The following is a 19,743-nucleotide window of genomic DNA, read 5'->3' as shown; positions in this document are numbered from 1 at the left end:
CTCTTTCGTGAAACCCGCAGTGCGCCTTAGGCCTAGGAACCTTTACGCCGTTTCTCCCCTGATGGGGTGGGAACCAGCGCCTTGTTACCAAGTAGCGACGCTACACGCATGCGCGGAGCTGCGCCGCCGTCGTGCGCGTGACGTCACGGACGCGCCCATCTAAACACTCCTAGTTTTCTTTCCAGAGCGCGGGTGGGTGGATTTCGAGGTAAGTTTGGGTTTTGTTGCGTGGGTATCAGACGGGTGTACTTTAGGTAAAATTTTGATTTAATTGTTGCAGAGAAGCCCTCCTTACGTGTCTTTACCTTGCACCTACTGTGTTCAGCATCTTGCCTGGCGTTTTGGGAACAGCAGACACTACTACGTTCAAGTCACCGTCCTTACGGAGCTCAGTGGCTTTGGGAGGATTGACCCGCACGGACTAAAATGAAAAATTGATAGTAGTGTGTGTCCCAGCCTGGAGGTTTGAGAAGTAAGATGGAATCTACGATGCACAAGTTAACATTCGTTCAGTTATTGTTTCTTTCCAGTATTTAGGGGGCGAAGGGAGGAGGCCACAGATAGATCTTGTAGTAAGAAGCTTTTGGGTATCATTTGTCTGCACAGTATTAAAGCTGCCAAAGATGTTAAAAAGTAAAACCTAATTTTTTAGCCCCGCCCTTCCCCTAATAGGTTTTTGAATTATTTTTATTTTTTAATTTTTAGTTGAAGTCTCACTGTGTCGCCCAGGCTGGAGTGCAGTGGCACGAACACGGCCACCGCAGCCTTGACTTGCCAGGCTCAGGCGATCCTTATGCCTCAGCCTTCCAAGTAGCTAGAACCACAGTTATGTGCCTCCATGCCCGGTTGTGTTTTTTGCTTTATTGTAGAGACGAGTTCTCACCATGTTGCTCAGGCTGATTTTGACCCCCTGAGGTCAGGTGATCCTCTCGCTTCTACCTCTCAAAGTGCTAGGATTACAGGCGTGAGCCACCGCGCCTGGCCCAATAGCTTTTACATATTAAAGTCCAGTGGTAAAGGCATTTTTCCCCCCATCCCGGTAAAGGCATTTGTTAGTGAAGTTTTCACAGACCTCAGAACTTCCCTTTACAGGTACAAAAGCGAATTAGAAAAGGGTTAAGTTTCAGTTTCTTAGAAGAATGTTGTTTATTGATCCTTGTAATAAAACTTTTTAAATAATCCATCCTGCCACTTCCGTGCCTCTCTGCCAAACCGTGTAACTAACTTGAAAGGAAAAGCAAAACTAAGTCAGAGGCTTATAGCAAGTGACTGCATTTTGGGTAAAACACTGGTCTTGTGCCTTCAACATCAAGCTGTCAACTTCCCTAGTTGAATTGCTTTGGATATCACTGTGAAGTGGAATTGATATTTCACGTGAGTTAATAAAGGAAGTCAGTGGCATGTCTGAAGTTCAGCTACTGAGTAAATTACACAAAGGAGATTTAGATCCCTACAGCAAGGCTACGATTATAGCAAGAAATATACCTAGGTAAGAATTTTCTTAACTAGAAATCCTGTTTCCTTCTAAAAGGAATGCAAATTTTTATTTTGAGTTTGTTTATGAGAGCTGTTTTAGGAATGATTTTTATGTTTGTCATAACAGTTGAGACAATATTTCAATAAGCTGTTCTTAGGTACACAGCATTCATTTAGCAAACATTAATTGCATTCTTCTGTGGTACGTTGGAATATGTTTCTGAGGTATAAAAATGAAAAATATAGTCCTGAACTAGAGGTAATCATGTTTCTGTGGGGTTTCTAATTAATAAGCATGGTATTAGTATTGTGATATGTGAACATGAGAGAGCAGGAAAGTTGAGTTGGAACTTACTGGATGACAGATTGTATTGTACTTTCCTTCTAGATAAAAGCAGCCCTTATGTGCATGTTGAGGAATTTGGATGTTACCTGAAAAACTATGAGAAGCCTGTATCAGGAGAAAGATACAATTCACTTTGAGTTCAGACTACTTTGTCTTCTAGATTAAAGATTATGTTGGAGAAGACACCATTAAAGGAAGGATATTTATCTAGTTAACAGGCAGTTGCAGTAATTTAGATGAGAGTTGATACTGATGTTTGCTAGTGGGGATTATGGGAAGGAGAGAGAAAAAATAGTAATGATAGTAACAAAAGTTAACATTTATTGAGCTCTTTCCATATGTTGGTAGTGTTTTAAGTGCTTTGCATATATTAATCTATTTAAGCATCATAAGGACTTATGAAATAGTTGTTATTCTTTCTTATCTGTAGATGAGGATACTGTATTTCAGAAAAGTTAAGTAATTTGCCTTAGATCCTATCGCTAATAAGGGTTTGTAAAGCAAGAGTTTGAATCTGGATGATTTGCTTCAGGCCTGACAGGATAAGGAAGCAGAATTGACAGGGCTTGGAGAACAATTAGAGCAGAGGGACAGAGAGAAGTTTAGGAAATATTTATGTTTCTAGTTCTTGGCCAACCTGGAGAAGACAATAGGAGGCATACATTTAAAGTTTAATTTTGAATATGTTTTAGAGGTCTTTGAGTGTATCAAAATGGCAATGTCCAATAGACAAATAGATTTGGGGATTTGGAGCTCAAAAGTCGCCTACTTAGGGAGGTTTGGGCCAAAGCATAACATGGGAAGAAGAGAGAATCATGTTGAGGGAGTGAGTGAAAGAAGGAAGGAGAGATACCTGAAAGAGTGATGAATTACAAAAACTGTTATGAGCTTGCTGTCTCAGGTGCTTTTCAAATTGCTTTATATATATATATATATATATTTTTTTTTTTGAGTTGGAGTCTCACTCTGTCACTAAGATGGGATTACAGACTGAGCCACCGAGCCCACCTATCTCTTTGAATCCTAAGAATTCTGTAAGTAGGCCGGGCTCGGTGGCTCGCCTGCAATCCCAGTACTTTGGGAGGCTGAGGCGAGTGGATTACCTGAGCCTGGGTTTGAGACCAGCCCGGGCACCTTGGCAAGACTTCATCTCTGTAATAAATCCAAAATTAGCTGGGCGTGATGGTGCACACATGTAGTTCTAGCTACTTGGAAGGCTGAGGCAGAACGATCCCCGGAGCCCAGCAGATCGACGCTGGGATGGTGGTGAGCATGCCACTGCACTCCAGCCTGGGTGATGTAGTGAGACTCCAACTCAAAAAAAAAAAAGAATTCTGTAAGTAGGTCTATTTTCATTTTGTAACTGGAAAACAGACACATGTGAACTGATTCATCAAATAGGTACTAAGTGGCTAAGCAGTGATTTGCATTTCTGTTGTCTTTGCTAGGAAACAAAGTGTTATGTCGCTGCTAGGTGCTCAGTAGACAGTGTGAAAAGTATCTGTTTGACCTAATAACCAAGAAGTTATTGGCCACTGGGAAAGACTAGTTTTGCCACAGCTCTAAAAAGCAAATTCATTTTTCAGTGGTTTGAGAATTGAATGTTAGACGAGGTAATGAAAGAAGGAAATGCCTTCAGGATATGGGTTGTGATACTTTTGATAATTTGATCATGGAAGACGAAGCTCTGACATGGGAGTTTTAAGGCTTTTAAATCTTAGCTGAGTCAGTTTTTCATTTGAGTCTTAGTGACTGACCTTTATGCTGCTCCATAACCACTGCACCCAAGAGAGATGAAATAAAGTCAATTTGAAGAGGGTATCAACATTTTCTTTCCTCATCTATTCTTCCCTCTCTCGCCCCAACACATACTCATGCTCAAACTCCCCGCCATGATCACTAAGCTCCTGTGTCAGTTTAGCATTCTGAAAAGAGGCGTGAGCCCCAGAGACAGGCTGCCTGCCTTCAATTACAGGCCCATCTTGAATTAGCTATGTAATTGGGAAAGCGATTTAATCTTTCTTTGCCTCATTTTCTTCACTTACAAAGTGGGATTTATAGTAGAACCTTACTTATAGAGAGATGTTGTGAGGATTAAATGTAAAGTGTTCAGTTAATTCTAAGCATTTGATGAGTCCTAGTTATTATGGCAAAGATAATGATAATTTCAACAACAGTGTCTTTGGACAAAGAGTTTTTCTTATTTCTCAGTTTTTTTTTTTGTGAAAATAATATTCCACTGAACAGAGCTTAGTGAAACTCAGGCTTCAAAGACTTTATTGAACAAGCCCTTCTAAAACCCTGTTAGGGGCCTTAGAAAAATGAATTTACTTATATTTAAAAAAAATTTACAGGGGTTGTAACCTCTGTCTTTTTCCATTTTGACTTCTCCTTCATCATATTTCCTCTCAGATCAAGTGGCTTTGGAGCAACTGAGAACTTTTAAAAAAAACTTAACTAAGGGGAAGTTGATTTGTGGAATATATTTGGTTTGGGTTTAATGAGATACAGTGATGTGGTTTGCAGTCACTTCTATGTGAAGTCTGGATCTTGCTAGTTCTCCTAGTGGAATTGCCCAGAACACTCCAACTCACTGGGCAGCCTGGCATAAAAGTCTCGGGCCGGAAGTAGTATCATGGTTTGAATATGCAGTCCCATCTACCATGGGATTAAGTAAATAGTAGAAGAAAACAGATACTGATTCATTTGGAGCCAGAAGCTAGTCTGAGGAGAATTGTTACAAATCTTACAGCTTAAAAGAAATGTCATAAAACTTTTCTCAGGTTTGATAATAGTTTTTATGAGGTTGCCACAATAATGAATAATGAAGTTGAATACAACTGTTATAAACTATCTACAGCAAAAAACATACTTTAATCAACTATATTGTAGGGAAATTGAATTATTTATATATTCTTTCTCTGTATTCATTATAGAAACCAATATTTTAAAATCGACAAGGAAAGATTATCAAAAAAGTGTATAGAGAAAAGAAAATTGTGTCAAGAGGTGTATTATGTATTTAAAAATCAGGAGGAACTTTAAATTTTTGTATAATTTTTGAACCTTTACAATTTGTGATTTGTTGTGATTTCTCATTGTAAATAAATACACGCTTTGATAACAAATATGTTTTGATGTGAGGGAATTAAGAGAGAAAGGTTGTGGTTTAGGGGATGTAAGGTTGAAGAAAGGGTTCAGTGGGGATTAGAGAGAGTGAGGATGTGTCTAAATATGTTGTTTGTTGTTGTTGTTGTTTGAGTTGGAGTCTCACTCCGTTGCCCAGGCTGGAGTTCAGTGGCATGCTCACAGCCACCCTAGCGTCTACCTACTGGGTTCTAGCGATCCTTCTGCCTCAGTCTTCCAAGTGGCTGGAACTACAGGTGTGTGCCTGGCTAATTTTGGATTTATTGTAGAGACAAAATCTCACCAAATTGCTGGGGCTCAGGCAATCCACTTGATGTTATTGTAATTAATTGTAATATTCTGCAAGATTTCAGTTTCGTTTAAGCTTATTGAGACTTGTTTTGTGGGTCTGCATATGATCTGCCTTCTAGAACACTTTTCACATTAAGTAATTGGTATTCATTAGTTGTTCCAAAGTCAAAATAAAACATATAGAGGCTAATCTCTTTGGCAAAATGTTTTATTTGGGAACATATATAAAAAAACAAGATTGCAATTTGGAATATAGCTGCAGACAGGGATGGTTTTTGATGTCTCTGAAGAACAAAGAAAACGTTTAGAGTTTTATCAGAGAAATGCTGCATGGCTAGACTCTCAACAGTCACTGCATCTGAGCAATCACTGCATTTCGACGTGTCTCACCAACAATTCCATGATCATCCATTTCATTCAGGGATGCAGTGAGGGCCAGATTTCTTTTTGTTGTGTAGAGGGGATTTCTTGCACTGTATGAGAAGAAGCCCAAAACAATGAATTTGGAAATTTATAAAGGACAGCTATCCAGCTTCACACTCCCCTCCCAAAAGAGGGAGAGATACCTGATATCTTTAATGCAAATACATCATTTAGAATGTAAAGCAATAACTGTGTATATACTTCATCTCATGTTGAATTGTAAGCACATAACTCTGGGGACATAGTCTCTGTGGAAGTCTGTCACTGTTCAGTTACCCTTTAACTTTCAAAGCTTGTCCATTATCTAGGTTCCAGTTTTCTTTATTGACTTCGGCTAAAGGCAGGGACAAATTTTGTACCATCTTTCTTTTTTTTTTTTTTTTTTTTTTTTGAGTTGGAGTCTCACTCTTGTTGCCCAGACTGGAGTGCAGTGGCCGCTCCTGGCCACCACGGCCTCGACCTGCTGGGCTCCGGCGATCCTTCCGCCTCAGCCTTCCAAGTAGCTGGAACTACAGGCGCGCGCTACCACGCCCGGCTAATTTTTTGATTTATTGTAGAGATGAGGTCTTGCCAGGTTGCCCAGGCAGGTCTCGAACCCGAGGGCTCAGGCAACCCACTCACCTCAGCCTCCCAAAGGCGCGGGATTACAGGCTGAGCCACTGAGCCCGGCTGTACCATCTTTCTAATAGAATTACTTCCATTGTAGGTAAAACTGTTGACATATAACTTAGGGCTACATGATCAAGTAAAGGTGTTTTGTTAAACCTTAAATGTTTCTTATAACTACCCCTGGGTGCAAATCACATTGTTTTTGTTATTAATTTATGCCTCTCACACAAGAAGCATAATCCCAAGGGCAAACTGCCAGCCCTGAAAACAGAGTTTTCAAATGCTGGGGCTTCTCCGAGAAGAGCATAGATTAGTCAGGCAACGTGGGTTGACAGGACTCCTGTGTTGTCTGCCAGCTGGTACGCCCTAAGCACACCAGTCCCGTCCTGTTTTCAGAGAGATCACCTTAGGGTAGTCAGTTGAATAAGTGTGTTTCTTTTGAGGTGAAGGAAGGCTCCTGAAGTAGTTCTGAAAGACAAAGATTTTTAAAGTCCTCCTCCCTTCACCTTCTGGGATTTAAGAGATTCCCATCCCAAGATCTGGGATTCTTTCTCCAAGTGCTTGGGCCCTTTCCCAGATGCTTGAGATCTCTCCATACATACCTAGATTTTTTGGGTCTATTTCTGTTGTTATAAAACCAGTGTGTCTCGTCCCATTAACTGTAACTTTATATTTTTTCTGATCATCCCCTACTCTCACCTGGCCTTCTAGCTGGAGTAGGTGCAAGAGGAACAGAAAAAAATTTGTTTTGGGTTTAATGTGATCTCATTTAATCTGATTGTAGTTCTGTGATTACTTTGTGTCTTGACAGTGCTTTTTTTTATTTTTAATTTTGAAGATGTGGGGTACAATTCAGGGTTAGGTATACAAATGTTCATTACGCAGGTACCCTTGTTGATGAGGTGTGCCCCTCCCTCCCCTGGCGTTTTCCACCACTGCCAATCCCTTTCTTTATAGTATTATGATAATTGTTCAAGGCTGCTTGTATGTGAGAACATGTGGTATTTAGTTTTTTGTTTCTCAGTATTATAAACTCGAAATCCATCCAAGTTGCTGTGAAGTTCACAATTTTGTCTTTTCTGGCTGCGTAATCTTTCATTGTGTACATGAACCACATTTTTTTATCCAGTCCTCTTTCAATGGGCAACACAGTTGGTTCTATGTTTTTACTATTGTAAATACTGCTGCGATAAACATGCGTATGCAGATATCTTCATCATAGAGTGATTTGAGTTCCTCCGGGTATATTCCCAGTAGGGGAATTGCAGGGTCATATGGAGGGTTGATTTTTTTTTTTTTTATCTTTTAGGAATCACCACACTGTTTTTCACAGAAGTTGTACTAGTTTACATCCCCACTAACAATGTAAAAGTGTTCCCTTTTCCCTACAACCTCTGCAGTATCTGTTGTTTTTGAGTTATTGATAATGGCCATCCTGACTAGTTTTAATTTGCATTTCTTTGATGACTAGTGAGGCTGAGCATTTTTTCATGTATCTATTGGCAGCTCATTTGTCTTCTTTTGAGAAGTGTCTGTTCCAAAGTGGGCAAAAGATATGAATCAACAATGTATTTTTTCTTATCTTTTTTTTTGTATACCTCATAATGTTGTTGAAAGCTACACATTTTTGTGTAGGACAATGGAAATTGAGTTAGTTTTTATTCCTGGATATGTTTGGCTTCTTTGGTACCTTGAGTTAATGGAGTCAGGAGTAGAGTTAAGTTTGGGATTTGTTGTTGCTATTGTTGTTATTTCAGTGTACTAGAGGCTTCAGATTCCTCTAGGTTAATTTTGTATATAGAATGCAGCTGGTTGACTAGAGAATTGATTTCTCTTACTGTCTTTCCCAGCCTTAGTTTTAGGTCTTTCCTTTGTGCTTTGCCTCAGGTAAGTTTTCTCTCCACAATCTAGGTCTCCCAGTAGTAGACCATGGTATTTTTTCCTGGTAGTGGACTCTGATGGGTAGATGATCTCTGTTCTGATTAAGCCTATGAGTGAAGCCTTCTAGGTGATTCTGCCCTGCCGCTAGCACAAGTCTGGGCCTTGCACCTATGTACATTTCCTATAGAGATAGAAGGTGTTTTTTTCTGTTCCTTTCTTTCAGCTACAGTAGGCTTTCACCAAAGCTCTAAGATTGACAGGTTTTTTGCCCTTCGCCCAGCATATAAGGCCATTGTTCTAAAAGATAGAGGAGAACGATCTATGCAGGGTTTCCTGCCTTTCCTGTAATAATAACTACTGCTGCCTTTGCTCTCTTAGCCTGAACCTTATCAAGTCTGTGGAGAAGAGCTTGTCAGAGTGAATTTGCTTTGTGTTTGCAGCTCAAGGGCTCCATGTGTTTTCACTACCACAAACTTGGCCTTTAGTAAATCATTCAAAATGCCAGATAAATTTTTCTTACAGATGTCTGGCAGCATTTGCCATTTGCCTTAGGTAAACAAGTGCTTACTTTCTGTCTCTCATTGAAGGTACCTCACTTTCCTTAGATTTCTGCTTAGTTTGTTACCCTGTGACCTTATTTCTCTGATGGGTCAAGAAAAAGTTTGAAGTTTACAGGTTGTCTTTTTGTTGTTGTCACTCTTTCCAGCTTTGTGTCTCCTAAGTGGAACTGTTTACCTTTGCAATCATTAGATTGTTGATAGTCATTTTTTTCCCTATGGTTCCTATAAGTAAAATGAATTCCTGTAAGTACAAGTGATGATTTTTTGTTGACCATATCAAAGTCTAGAATATTAGTGTGGGAGCTGTGTATCATAGGATCTGTTTTTAAACATGATTGAATAATTAAAGCAGATTTCTCTGCATAAGTTTTCAGATAACTCAATAAAATGTCGATAGAATCATTCCATTTCAGAGCCAGAAGAAATTGTAGAAACCATACAGATTAAAAACTCAATTTTATCTAAGATTATTAAATAACTTCTTAAAACCGACAGAGCTGGCTAGTTACTGCAACAGAACAGAGATTAAAACTGCTTGTGTCTTAGTCTGTTGAATGGTCCAAACTATCCTTATTTATTTATGAGATTATCATTTTGCACTTGTAAATTTTTTAATTAAATTCTTAATTCTTTCTAGGAGCAAAGACATATTTTGTTTGGTAGGAAACAATGTTACAGATTTAAGGAAAACTGGGAAAAGTTGATCTAGTTCATCTTTAATGTGCAAAATGAAGAATTGGTAGTATATAACAAGACTGCTTAAGAGATTAAGTTATGAACTTGAAGTATTTTTAGTACTTCTGATGATTTTTCTCTAGAAAAACTAAATCAGCACTATTTTATATCTTACTAAAATAGTTATTTGAACACAGTGCTTTGGTTTTTTGAAAGACAAAACTATTGCTTAAAAAGTATTCTAATTTTTATTTATAAGTTGATGTTATAATAAATTCTTGACTTTTTGTAACTTTTTTTCTTATTTAGGGAAAACTTATTTATCTCTTCTTTAACTTTTGGAAATAGAAAAGCTGTTTTGAAGATTGGACTACCAGGTATCTAGTATAAACAAACTATTTCTGCTTAGATTTTTGCCTATGATACAAATATGTGACTTCATATTTATGTAGATACATACACACATGCATATAAATGATTTTTAATGGGTAGAACATTCATAGTGGTACAGAAATCTATAAAATGAAAAGTTAGTCTTCACTAAATTTTTTTTTTCTCTCCCCATCCTGTCATTTATTTTATTTGGTTTCAGATCCCTTTACCCTCATATCTAGTCTATTGGAGTGCTGTCTTCCTACTTCTAGTTTGATTAATGTAATCTAAACATCTTAGCAACTTAACTTTCTTAAAACTTTGCTTTTAATGTTACTTCTTACATAGGTGTCCTCCTTACTTTGGGAGAATTCCTTCTCCATAGTATTCTTTAGATAATTCTAATAAGCTAGGAAGAGCTACGTTGAAACACTTAGGAACCAAAGTAGCTCTCATCTGAAGCCTGTGATTGCTTAGAATGGTCTGAAAAACACACTAAAACATTACACAACTACTAAAAAACTGCTATGTTTCAGACACTCTTCTAGGTATTAGGGATACAGCAGTGAACAGAACTTATTTCTTGCCTTCATGGAGTTTACGTTTTAAGGGAATGAAAACATACAGTAAATAATTACATAAAGTTAGTATTAGGTGCAAATGTGGTCTAGAGAAAAGCAAGTTAAAGTGGTAGAACAGAGAGAGAGGTATTATAAATAAATTGGTTTTCTGAGGAAAGAAAATATACTTACATTTATCAAGTAACAGATTTTTGCAGACAATTGAGTTGCAGTTTTTTCTTTATATCTGCCTGGTATTAGTTCCATGATCCTCCCATGGACACCAAAATCTGTGGATGCTGAAATTTCTTATATAAAATGGCAAAATATTTGCATATAACCTATACACATCCTTTCATTTACTTTATTTTTGCATTACCTATAATACTTAATACAATGTAAATGCTATATAGTTATACTAAATCTTTTATTAATTTGTATTTTTTATTGTTGTAGTTTTTTTTTTCCTCAAATATTTTTCCATCCAAAGTTGGTTGAATTTATAGATGCAGAACCTACAGATGCAGAGAGCCAACTGTATATCAGGCAAAGGTCCTTTTGGGGGTGGGAGGGAATAGTTTCAGTGGTTAGTGTCTTACACATAGCAGAAACTTGGTAAATGACTGTGAAATGACCTATAAGGGTTGGGCAGAGCCATGGGTTAAATAAAGAGAAGGCACAATTTTGAGCTTCAACTATGTGATCTTATCAGGTAGTCATCCATTTATTAAGGAAAAAAAGTAACACATGAATGAATACACTATAACATGATCTACTCATTCTTACTTTGTCAAGGTACATATCTTGGAGGCGCTGCATTTTTTGTTTCTTTGAGTTGGAGTCTCACTCTGTCACCCAGGCTGGAGGGCAGTGGCATGCTCCTGGCTGCTGCAGTCTTGACCTGCTGGGCTCAGGTGATTCTTCCACCTCAGCCTTTCAAGTAGCTGGAACTACAGGCATGTGCTCAACTGGATTTTTAAAAAAAATTTTAGCAGACATACATATAGAAAAATGCAAAAATGATGCATCATGAAATTTACAAAGGGAACACACGTTTATAATTAGTATCTAAATCAAGAAAAGACCATTTTCACCATCTCAGAAGCTTATACCCCTTCTAGTTATTATACTCTTAAGCATAACTGCTCTCCTTATGTGATAGATTAATTTGCCTGTTTTTGATATCATATGCATTGAATTATATAGCATTTCATCTTTTGCATCTGACTATTTTCTCTTTGTGTTTATGAGACTTGATCATAACTGATATTCTAGTTCATTCTTTTTTATTGCTCTCTAGTAGTCCATTGCATGAGTATATTACAATTTATTTATGTGTTCTAATGTTGATGGGCATCTCATTGATTTCATAGTTTTTGGCATTACTAAATATACTTGTACATGTTTTTGAGAAATATCTGCTTTTCTATTGAATATATGTATCTATTAGTGGAATTAGTGTGTTGTAGGGTATACATAATGTTCCTTCTTTCGTCAATATTGACATTTTCCCAAAATGTACCAGTTTACATTTCTATCAGGAGTGTTTAAAAATTTGAATTATTCCACAGTGTTATCAGATTTTTGTAGTTTTCATTTTTAAAATTTGTGGTTTCAGAAGGTGACCTTTAGAGAATGAGTGTTATGGAGATTCTGCCCCAAAGCCCAGAAGATCCCATTGTGATTCCTTTTAGAGCTTGGCAGAATCCTCCCAGACAGTTATAGTGACTTGGCCCAGGATGTGCCATTTGTTTACAAGGGCTTATCACTTTGCTTGTAGGATTTTTCTCCCACCTGTCCTCTCACAAATGTTTGCAGAGCATTTTTTTTTTTTTTTGAGTTGGAGTCTCACTCCGTCGCCCAGACTGGGGTGCAGTGGCTGCTCCCGGCCACCACAGCCTCAACCTGCTGGGCTCCGGCGATCTTTCCATCTCAGCCTTCCAAGTAGCTGGAACTACAGGCGCGTGCTACCACACCCGGCTGACTTTTGAATTATTGTAGAGATGAGGTCTTGCCAAGTTGTGCAGGCAGGTCTCGAACCCTCAGGCTCAGGGAATCCACTCACCTCAGCCTCCCAAGGCATGGGATTACAGGCTGAGCCACCGAGCCCGACTGAGCAAGATTCTTAAACATCAGTTTCATCATCTTTAAACTGGGAATAAAATATCTATTTGGCAAAGTTGTTAAAAAGAATAGGGATGATGTATAAAAAGTATCAAAGTTTTAATTGGTGCTTAGTAAATATTAGCCATGTCTTGTATGGCCTTTCCTCTGCCTAGGATTGAAAATTTTATAGGGAATGTCTGTCCTTTAGTTAAAAGCATAGATCTATTAGCTGAACTGTTTCTGGGTGATTAACAAATAAATTGGGCAACCCCTTTGGGTCCCTTCCCACTGTGGAAGATTTTCTGTCCTCTTAATAAATCCTGCTTTCTCAAAAAAAAAAAAAAAAAAAAAAAAAAAGAATAAATGACCATATCTATATATCTTATGTTTGTCATTGGGCTGTTCACTCACATGCTATGATAGTAATGTATTATTATTTAAGATAATCACAATAACAGTACCATTATTTTGTAAAGTATGATACTATTCTGCTTTTGCTTTATTTTTGACCACTTACATATACCAGAAATATAAGCTCTCCTTTTTAAGTAACAGAAAGATGTAATGTTTGTTGCCAGTAGTCAAAAAAAATTTAGCTCTGTAGATTTTACTTTAGCTGGTTTATATTATTTTGTCATTATTCATTTTGGATTAGATGTTTTTAGAATTGAATCAAATTTTAAATCCAGTTTTTAGAATAGAATTATATTTTGTGATGTTGTCATTTAAAGGACCCAATATATTAAGTATACTTAATATAATTGAGTCATTGTAACTTTTGTTTTATAAATTTAGATTTTTGGTTTATTCAGAACTTTTGAGGTTTAACCATCATAGTGCTGGAGATTTTTGATTTGTCATCTTTAGGAAGAAAGCTATGTGAATGCAAAAACTAGCCTGATAAATTGATAGTATGTATTAATTGTTAGTAAAACTTCTTTGCAGCCTTATTACTTCATTCAGGCTTCATCTAGACAAGTGTTATCTTCTCTCCCAAGACCCAAATATTGAAAAGTAAAGGCGTAGAGTGTCTATTGTTAAAGATCCAGCTATCTGTGATTTTCACAGAAAATTTCTGGGGAAATAATGAGTGAACACTATAGGGGACTTTGCACTGATAATTGTAGGTTATTATAGTTAACTATCAGTAAAATATGAAATATTTTGAGGCAATCTATTAGGCACTTTTAAAATGATTGATTAGTAGTAATTCAGTTTCTTTTGATTATAAACATGGAAAAACAAACAGTAGAAGGTAACCATTATGAGCTATTAATGTGATATTTACAGAAATATATGTAATTCACACTTACTGAAACTTGTTATAATTTTAATTTTAATGTGTAATATTAAACCAAACTCAAAACTAGCAGAACAAAAAAATGAAGATGAATAGAACTAAATGAAATTGATACTAAAAATATGTATATAAAGCATCAATGAAACAAAATTTGGTTCTTTGAAAAGATAGACAAAATTGATAATCCCTTATCTAGATTGTTTAAGAAAGAGAGTAGATTCCAATTTGCTCAATCAGAATTGAAAATGGAGACATTACAACTGATATGACAATAAACCAAAAACTCATCCAAGACAATTATGAACACCTTTGTGCAAACAAACTGAACAACCTAGAGGGAATGAATACATTCTTGGAAACATACAACCCCCAGTCATGAATCAAGAAGAAGCAGAAATCTGGCACAGGCCAATAGCAAGAAGCAAGATTGAAATAGAAATTCGAATTCTCCCAACAAAAAGTCCAAGACCTGGTGGACTCACAGCTGAGTTGTACTAGACCTTCAAAGTAGAACTGGTACCAGTTTAATTGATGTTATTCCACAAGATTGAAGAGGAAGAAATTCTCCCTAACTCATTCTATGAAGCCAGAATTACTCTGATACCAGAGCCAGCAAAAGGCACACACAAAAAAGTAAACTACAGACCAATATCACTTATGAACATAGACATGAAAATCCTCAACAAAATATTAGCAAACGAAATTCAACAGCACCTGAAAAAAAATAATACACCATGACCAAGTAGGTTTTATCCCAGGGATGGAAGGGTGGTTCAGTATACATAAGTCAATAAACATGATCCGCTATATAAGCAGATTTAAAAACAAAATTTATATAGATGATTTCAGTAGATGCAGAAAAAGCATTTGATAAAATCCAGTATCCCTTCATGGTAAAAACCTACAGCAAAATAGGCATAGAGGGAACATATCTTAAAATAATAAAAGCCACATATGACAAATCCACAGCCAACGTCATTCTGAACTGAGAAAAATTGAATGCATTCTGCCTCAGAAGTGGAAAAAGGCAAGGATGCCCCTTTGCCACTCCTGTTCAACATAGTACTGGAAATCCTAGCCAGAACAATCAGACAAGAAAAAAAGAAATAAAGGCTATGCAATTGGAAAATAATAAATCAAACTCTCTCTGTATGCTGACAATATAATCTTATACTTAGTGAATCCTAAAGACTTCTCCAAATACTCTTGAACTCGATTAATGGATTTGGTAAAGTTTCAGGATATAAAATCAACATATACAAATCAGTAGCACTGTTTTACACCAATAGCAACTATACTGAGAATCAAATCAAGAAGTCAGTGCCATTTATATTAGCAGCTAAAATGCTAAAATACCTAAGAATACATTTAACCAAGCAGGTGAAAGATCTCTGTAAGGGGAATTATAAAATCCTGATAAAAGAAATTGTAGAGGGCACAAACTAATGGAGAAACATCCCATGCTCATGGATTGGTAGAATCAACATTGTTAAAATGACCATATGACCCAAAGTAGTCTAAGATTTGAAATTTCATATAAATTTGGGAACTGGCCTATTCATCTCGGCAAAAAAGTTTTGGAATTTTGATGAGGATTGTCTTGAATCTCTAGAACATTTTGGGTAGTACTGTCAGTTTAACATATTAAGTCTTTCTACTCAAGAACAAGGAATGTCTTTTCTTAGGTCCTTTAAAACTTATTTTAGTAATGCTTTATAATCTTCTATGTACAAGACTTTAACTACCTTGATTAAATTTTACCTCCTAAATTAAAATTTACATCCCTGATTAAATTCAACCCTAGGGTAGAAACCTAGTAGTGGGAATGATCCATCAAATGGTAGATCTACTCTTAGCTGTTTGAGAAATCTCCATACCACTATCCATGGAGGTTGTACTAATTTATACTCTTACCAGCAGTGTATAAGGATTCCCTTTTATCCATATTCATGCCCGAATCTATTATGTTTTTATTTTTTAATAATGGAAACCCAGACTAGTGCAAGGTGGTATGTCATTGTGGTTTTAATTTGCATTTCCCTGATTATGAGTGGCGTTGAACATTTTTTTCATATGTTTATTGTCCATTTGTATATCTTCTTTTGAGAGATGTCTATTCATGTCATTTGCCACTTTTTAATGGGGTTAGTTGCCTTTTTCTTGCTTATTTGTTTGAGTTCTTTAAGATTCTGGATATTAGTCCTTTGTCAGATGTATAGTTTGCAAATATCTTCTCCCATTCTGTAGGTTGCATGCAGACATTTTTTAGTTTAATTAAGTCCCACTTGTTTATTTTTGTTTTTGTTGCATTTGCTTTTGAGATTTTAGTAATAAGTTCTTTGCCTAGGTTGTCCAGAAGAGTTTTCATAGGTTTTCCTCTAGGATTTTTATGGATTCAGCTCTGACATATAAATCTTTAATCTATCTTGAATTAATTTTTGTATATGGGGAGATAAAGGGATCAAGTTTCACTTTCCTGCATGTAACTGTCCTATTTTCCCCGTACCATTTGTTGAATAGTCCCTTCCCAAGTGTATGATTTTGTCTTCTTTGCCAAAGATCAGCTGGTTATAGGCATTTAAATGTATTTCTGGATTCTCTATTCTGTTCCACTGGTCCATGGGTCTGCTCTTGTACCCATATCATGCTATTTTGATTACTACAGGCTTGTAGTATAATTTGAAGTCAGGTAATGTGATAACTCCAGCTTTGTTCTTTTTGCTTAGGATTGCTTTGCCTCTTCTGGCCTTTTTTGGTTCCAGATGAATTAATAAACAAAATGTGGTATATACTTGCACTGGAATGTTATTCAGCCATAAAAAGGAATTAAATTCTGAAAAATGACCACAATATGGATGAACTTTGAAAACATGCAAAATGAAATAGGGCAGACACGAAATGGCAATTATTGCTTGGTTCCACTAATATGAATATGTAGAAAAAACAAATTCAGAGAGCCAGAAAACAAATGAGAAATTACCAGAAGCTGGAGAAAGGGGAGAATGGGAAGTTATTGCTTAACAGTTGCAGTGTTTCTGTTTGAGGTTATAAAAAAGTTTTGGAAATAGATAGAGGTGATAGTTGTACAACTTTGTGATTGTAAGTAATGCCACCAATTGTACACTTAAAAATGGCTTAAAATAACAAGTTGTATATTATTTATATTTTGCCTAAGTAAGAGAATACACATCTGCTATGCAGAATTTAGACAGTACAGACAAGTCATCCAAAAATACTCTGAGTCCTCTTTAGTAGCATCATCCAGTGGGATTATTTGCAAGAATAGAAGTGTTCTGTATCTGCACTGTCAATATGGTAACCACTAGTCATTTATGGCTGAGTACACTTGGAATGTGGCTAGTAGGGCCGAGGAGCTGAAGTTTACATTTTATATGGGTTTAAATAAGTTAAATAATCATGGGTAGCTAGTTGACATTGTATTGAACAGAGAGTGATCTCCAGAGATCACTCTGTGTGGTATATAAAAGAACTGATCTTTTTCTACAGTATAAAAAACTATTTACAATTAATTTTCTTTGAGAATCATTTGGCATCTTTGCTGGACGCGGTGGCTCATGCCTGTAATCCCAGCACTTTGGAAGGCAGATGTGAGAGGATTGGTTAGCTCTAGTGTTTGAGACTAGCCTGGGCAACTTGGCAAGACTTTGTCTATACAATAAATAAAAAAATTAGCCAGACACGGTGGCACGCATCTATAGTTCCAGCTACTTGGAATTCTGGGGCAGAAGGATCACCTGAAGTCCAACAGGTCAAGGCTGTGGGGGCCGTGAGTGTCACTGCACTCCTGCCTGGGTGACAGAGTGAGACTCCAACTCAAAAGAAAAAAAAAATCATATGACATCTTTGATGTTAATTGGCAATCACTTAGATATTTGTAAAACCAGATTTGGTAGATACTGATATCATTGCATGCAGCAATTAAGTATATTGTTGAGTAAACAGTGAACCTCTAAATAAATAGTTTTAGAGTTAGAATATTTTCTAAGACAGTGTTGCAAGACTATTAGATATATGGTTTCAATGCTTTTTGAGTAGAATTGTGACTAAAGTATAAATGACATGGAAACAACCCCTATTTTCTGCAAAGCTTTACACATTCAAATGAAATTATACTTTTTTTCTTTTTTTATTTTAAATATGTGGGGTACAATTCAGGGTTAGGTATACAAATGTTTATTGTGCAGGTACCCTTGTTAATGAGATGTGCCCTCGCCCTCCCCTGGCATTTTCCCACTACTGCCAATCCTGCCCTGCCCTCTCTTGGAAGTTTCCCACTACTGCCAATCTCTTTCTTATATTATTACGATAGTTGTTCAAGGCCCACTTATGAGTGAGAACGTGTGGTACTTGGTTCTTTGTTTCTGTGATTGATCACTCAGTATTATAGACTCTCAGTCCATCCAAGTTGCCGTGAAGTTTATAATGTTGTCCTTCTTTATGGCTGCATAATATTCCATCGTGTGTATGTACCACATGTTTTTTTTTTTTTTAATCAGTCCTCTTTCTATGGACAGTACAGTCGGTTCCATGTTCTTGCTATTGTGAATAATGCTGCCTGTCTCTTTTTCATTTACATTCATTTAGGTTCAGTAAACATTTACTAAGGACTGATATTTTGCTACACTGTGCTAGACTCTGGAGAAACCAAAATGAGTAAGTCACAGTGCTTGGTCTTAGGGACCATGCATCTCTAATGGGAAATCATTTAATGGTGGTAACTGTAGTAGCTATATTGCAGCCTCAATAAACTGGGAATCTGCCTGGAGGATTTGGGAAAAGCATCAAACCTTTGTTTTTTAGTGGAATTTTTTTTTTTTACTTATTAGAGTTTAAATGTTTTATTATGGAAAATTTCAAGCATTACAGGTGGTGAGATTATATTATGATGGTCCCCTATAGCCATCACATAACTTCAACAATTATAGACTATATTACTTCATATTTTGTCACTTCCTAATTTTACTACCACAGATTATTTTGAGGCAGATCTCAGGAATTATATAATTTAAACCAAAAAATCTTGGTATGTAAAATGACTACTAAAATTAGACATAAATGTGTACATGTATATAAACTCATGCATTAGTTGCTTAACAAGGTTATGTTCTGAGCAGTGCGTTCTTAGCCAATTTTGTCATTGTACAAACATCATAGAGTATACTTTGTGCTTATACCTGGATGGTATAGCCTACTACACACCTAGGCTATGTGATAGAGGCTATTCCTCCTAGGCTGCAAACCTGTACAACATGTTACCATACTGTGTGCTGTAGACAGTTGTAAGACAGTAGTAATTATTTGTGTATCTTGCATCTAACCCTAGAAAATGTTCAGTAAAAACACGGTATTATAATCTTATGGGACCATCATCATGTACGGGATTCTTCATTATCCAAAATGTCATTATAGGGCACATAACTGTTCATAAATGAATACATACCACAATACCATTATACTGCCTAAATATTGCCATCAGTTTCTTAATGTGAAATATTAATATTTTCATGTATGTATACACGTGTATGTCTTTCTCTTTGTACACACACATGCAGACACACAATTCCATTATTGCATCAAAATATTCCATTATTGCATCAAAATAATTTAATATTATTTCCTTTATATAGTCAAATATTAAGTGAGTGTTCCATTTTTTTCTGTTTATCTCATAAATTAATTTTCAATTTGTTTTCTTCTATTGGGTGAAACTGAGGTGAGGAAATCAGTGTGGAGGCTTTACAGTAATTCAAGATAAATTCTGAATGTTTAAAGACTAAAACTAAACCGCTGTTGGAACTGGTATAGAATCTATGAGTTCTATATGTGTATTTGTGCATTGGTTGGGGAGGTAGTTTTCTGTTTCTGAGACATTTATCATGTAAGACTGTAAGAACATCTCCCTAAGTTTTACATTTGAATTTTTTTTAATGCTGAACATAAATTTGCCCTACTTTTTTCTCCATTAGGTAAATATTG

General features: G+C 36.4%; 1 protein-coding gene across 2 annotated transcripts in view; it reads left to right on the top strand.

The window, feature by feature from the left end:
• Positions 1 to 371: 371 nt before the first annotated feature.
• POT1 (protection of telomeres 1) overlaps positions 372 to 19,743 on the top strand; it is a 111,541-nt gene continuing 92,169 nt past the window's right edge. Inside the window, exon 1 of one of the 2 annotated variants that reach the window (XM_008071199.2) lies at positions 372 to 472. The gene's annotated coding sequence lies outside the window, so the exon portion shown is untranslated. The remainder of the gene's footprint in view (positions 473 to 19,743) is intronic. The other variant, XM_008071202.2, reaches the window with a different exon arrangement.

This window comes from Carlito syrichta, unplaced genomic scaffold, assembly GCF_000164805.1.
Source record: "Carlito syrichta isolate Samal-C Ts95f unplaced genomic scaffold, Tarsius_syrichta-2.0.1 Scaffold314163, whole genome shotgun sequence".
NCBI classification, from domain to species: domain Eukaryota; kingdom Metazoa; phylum Chordata; class Mammalia; order Primates; family Tarsiidae; genus Carlito; species Carlito syrichta.
This window is presented reverse-complemented; position numbering and strand designations above follow the sequence as displayed.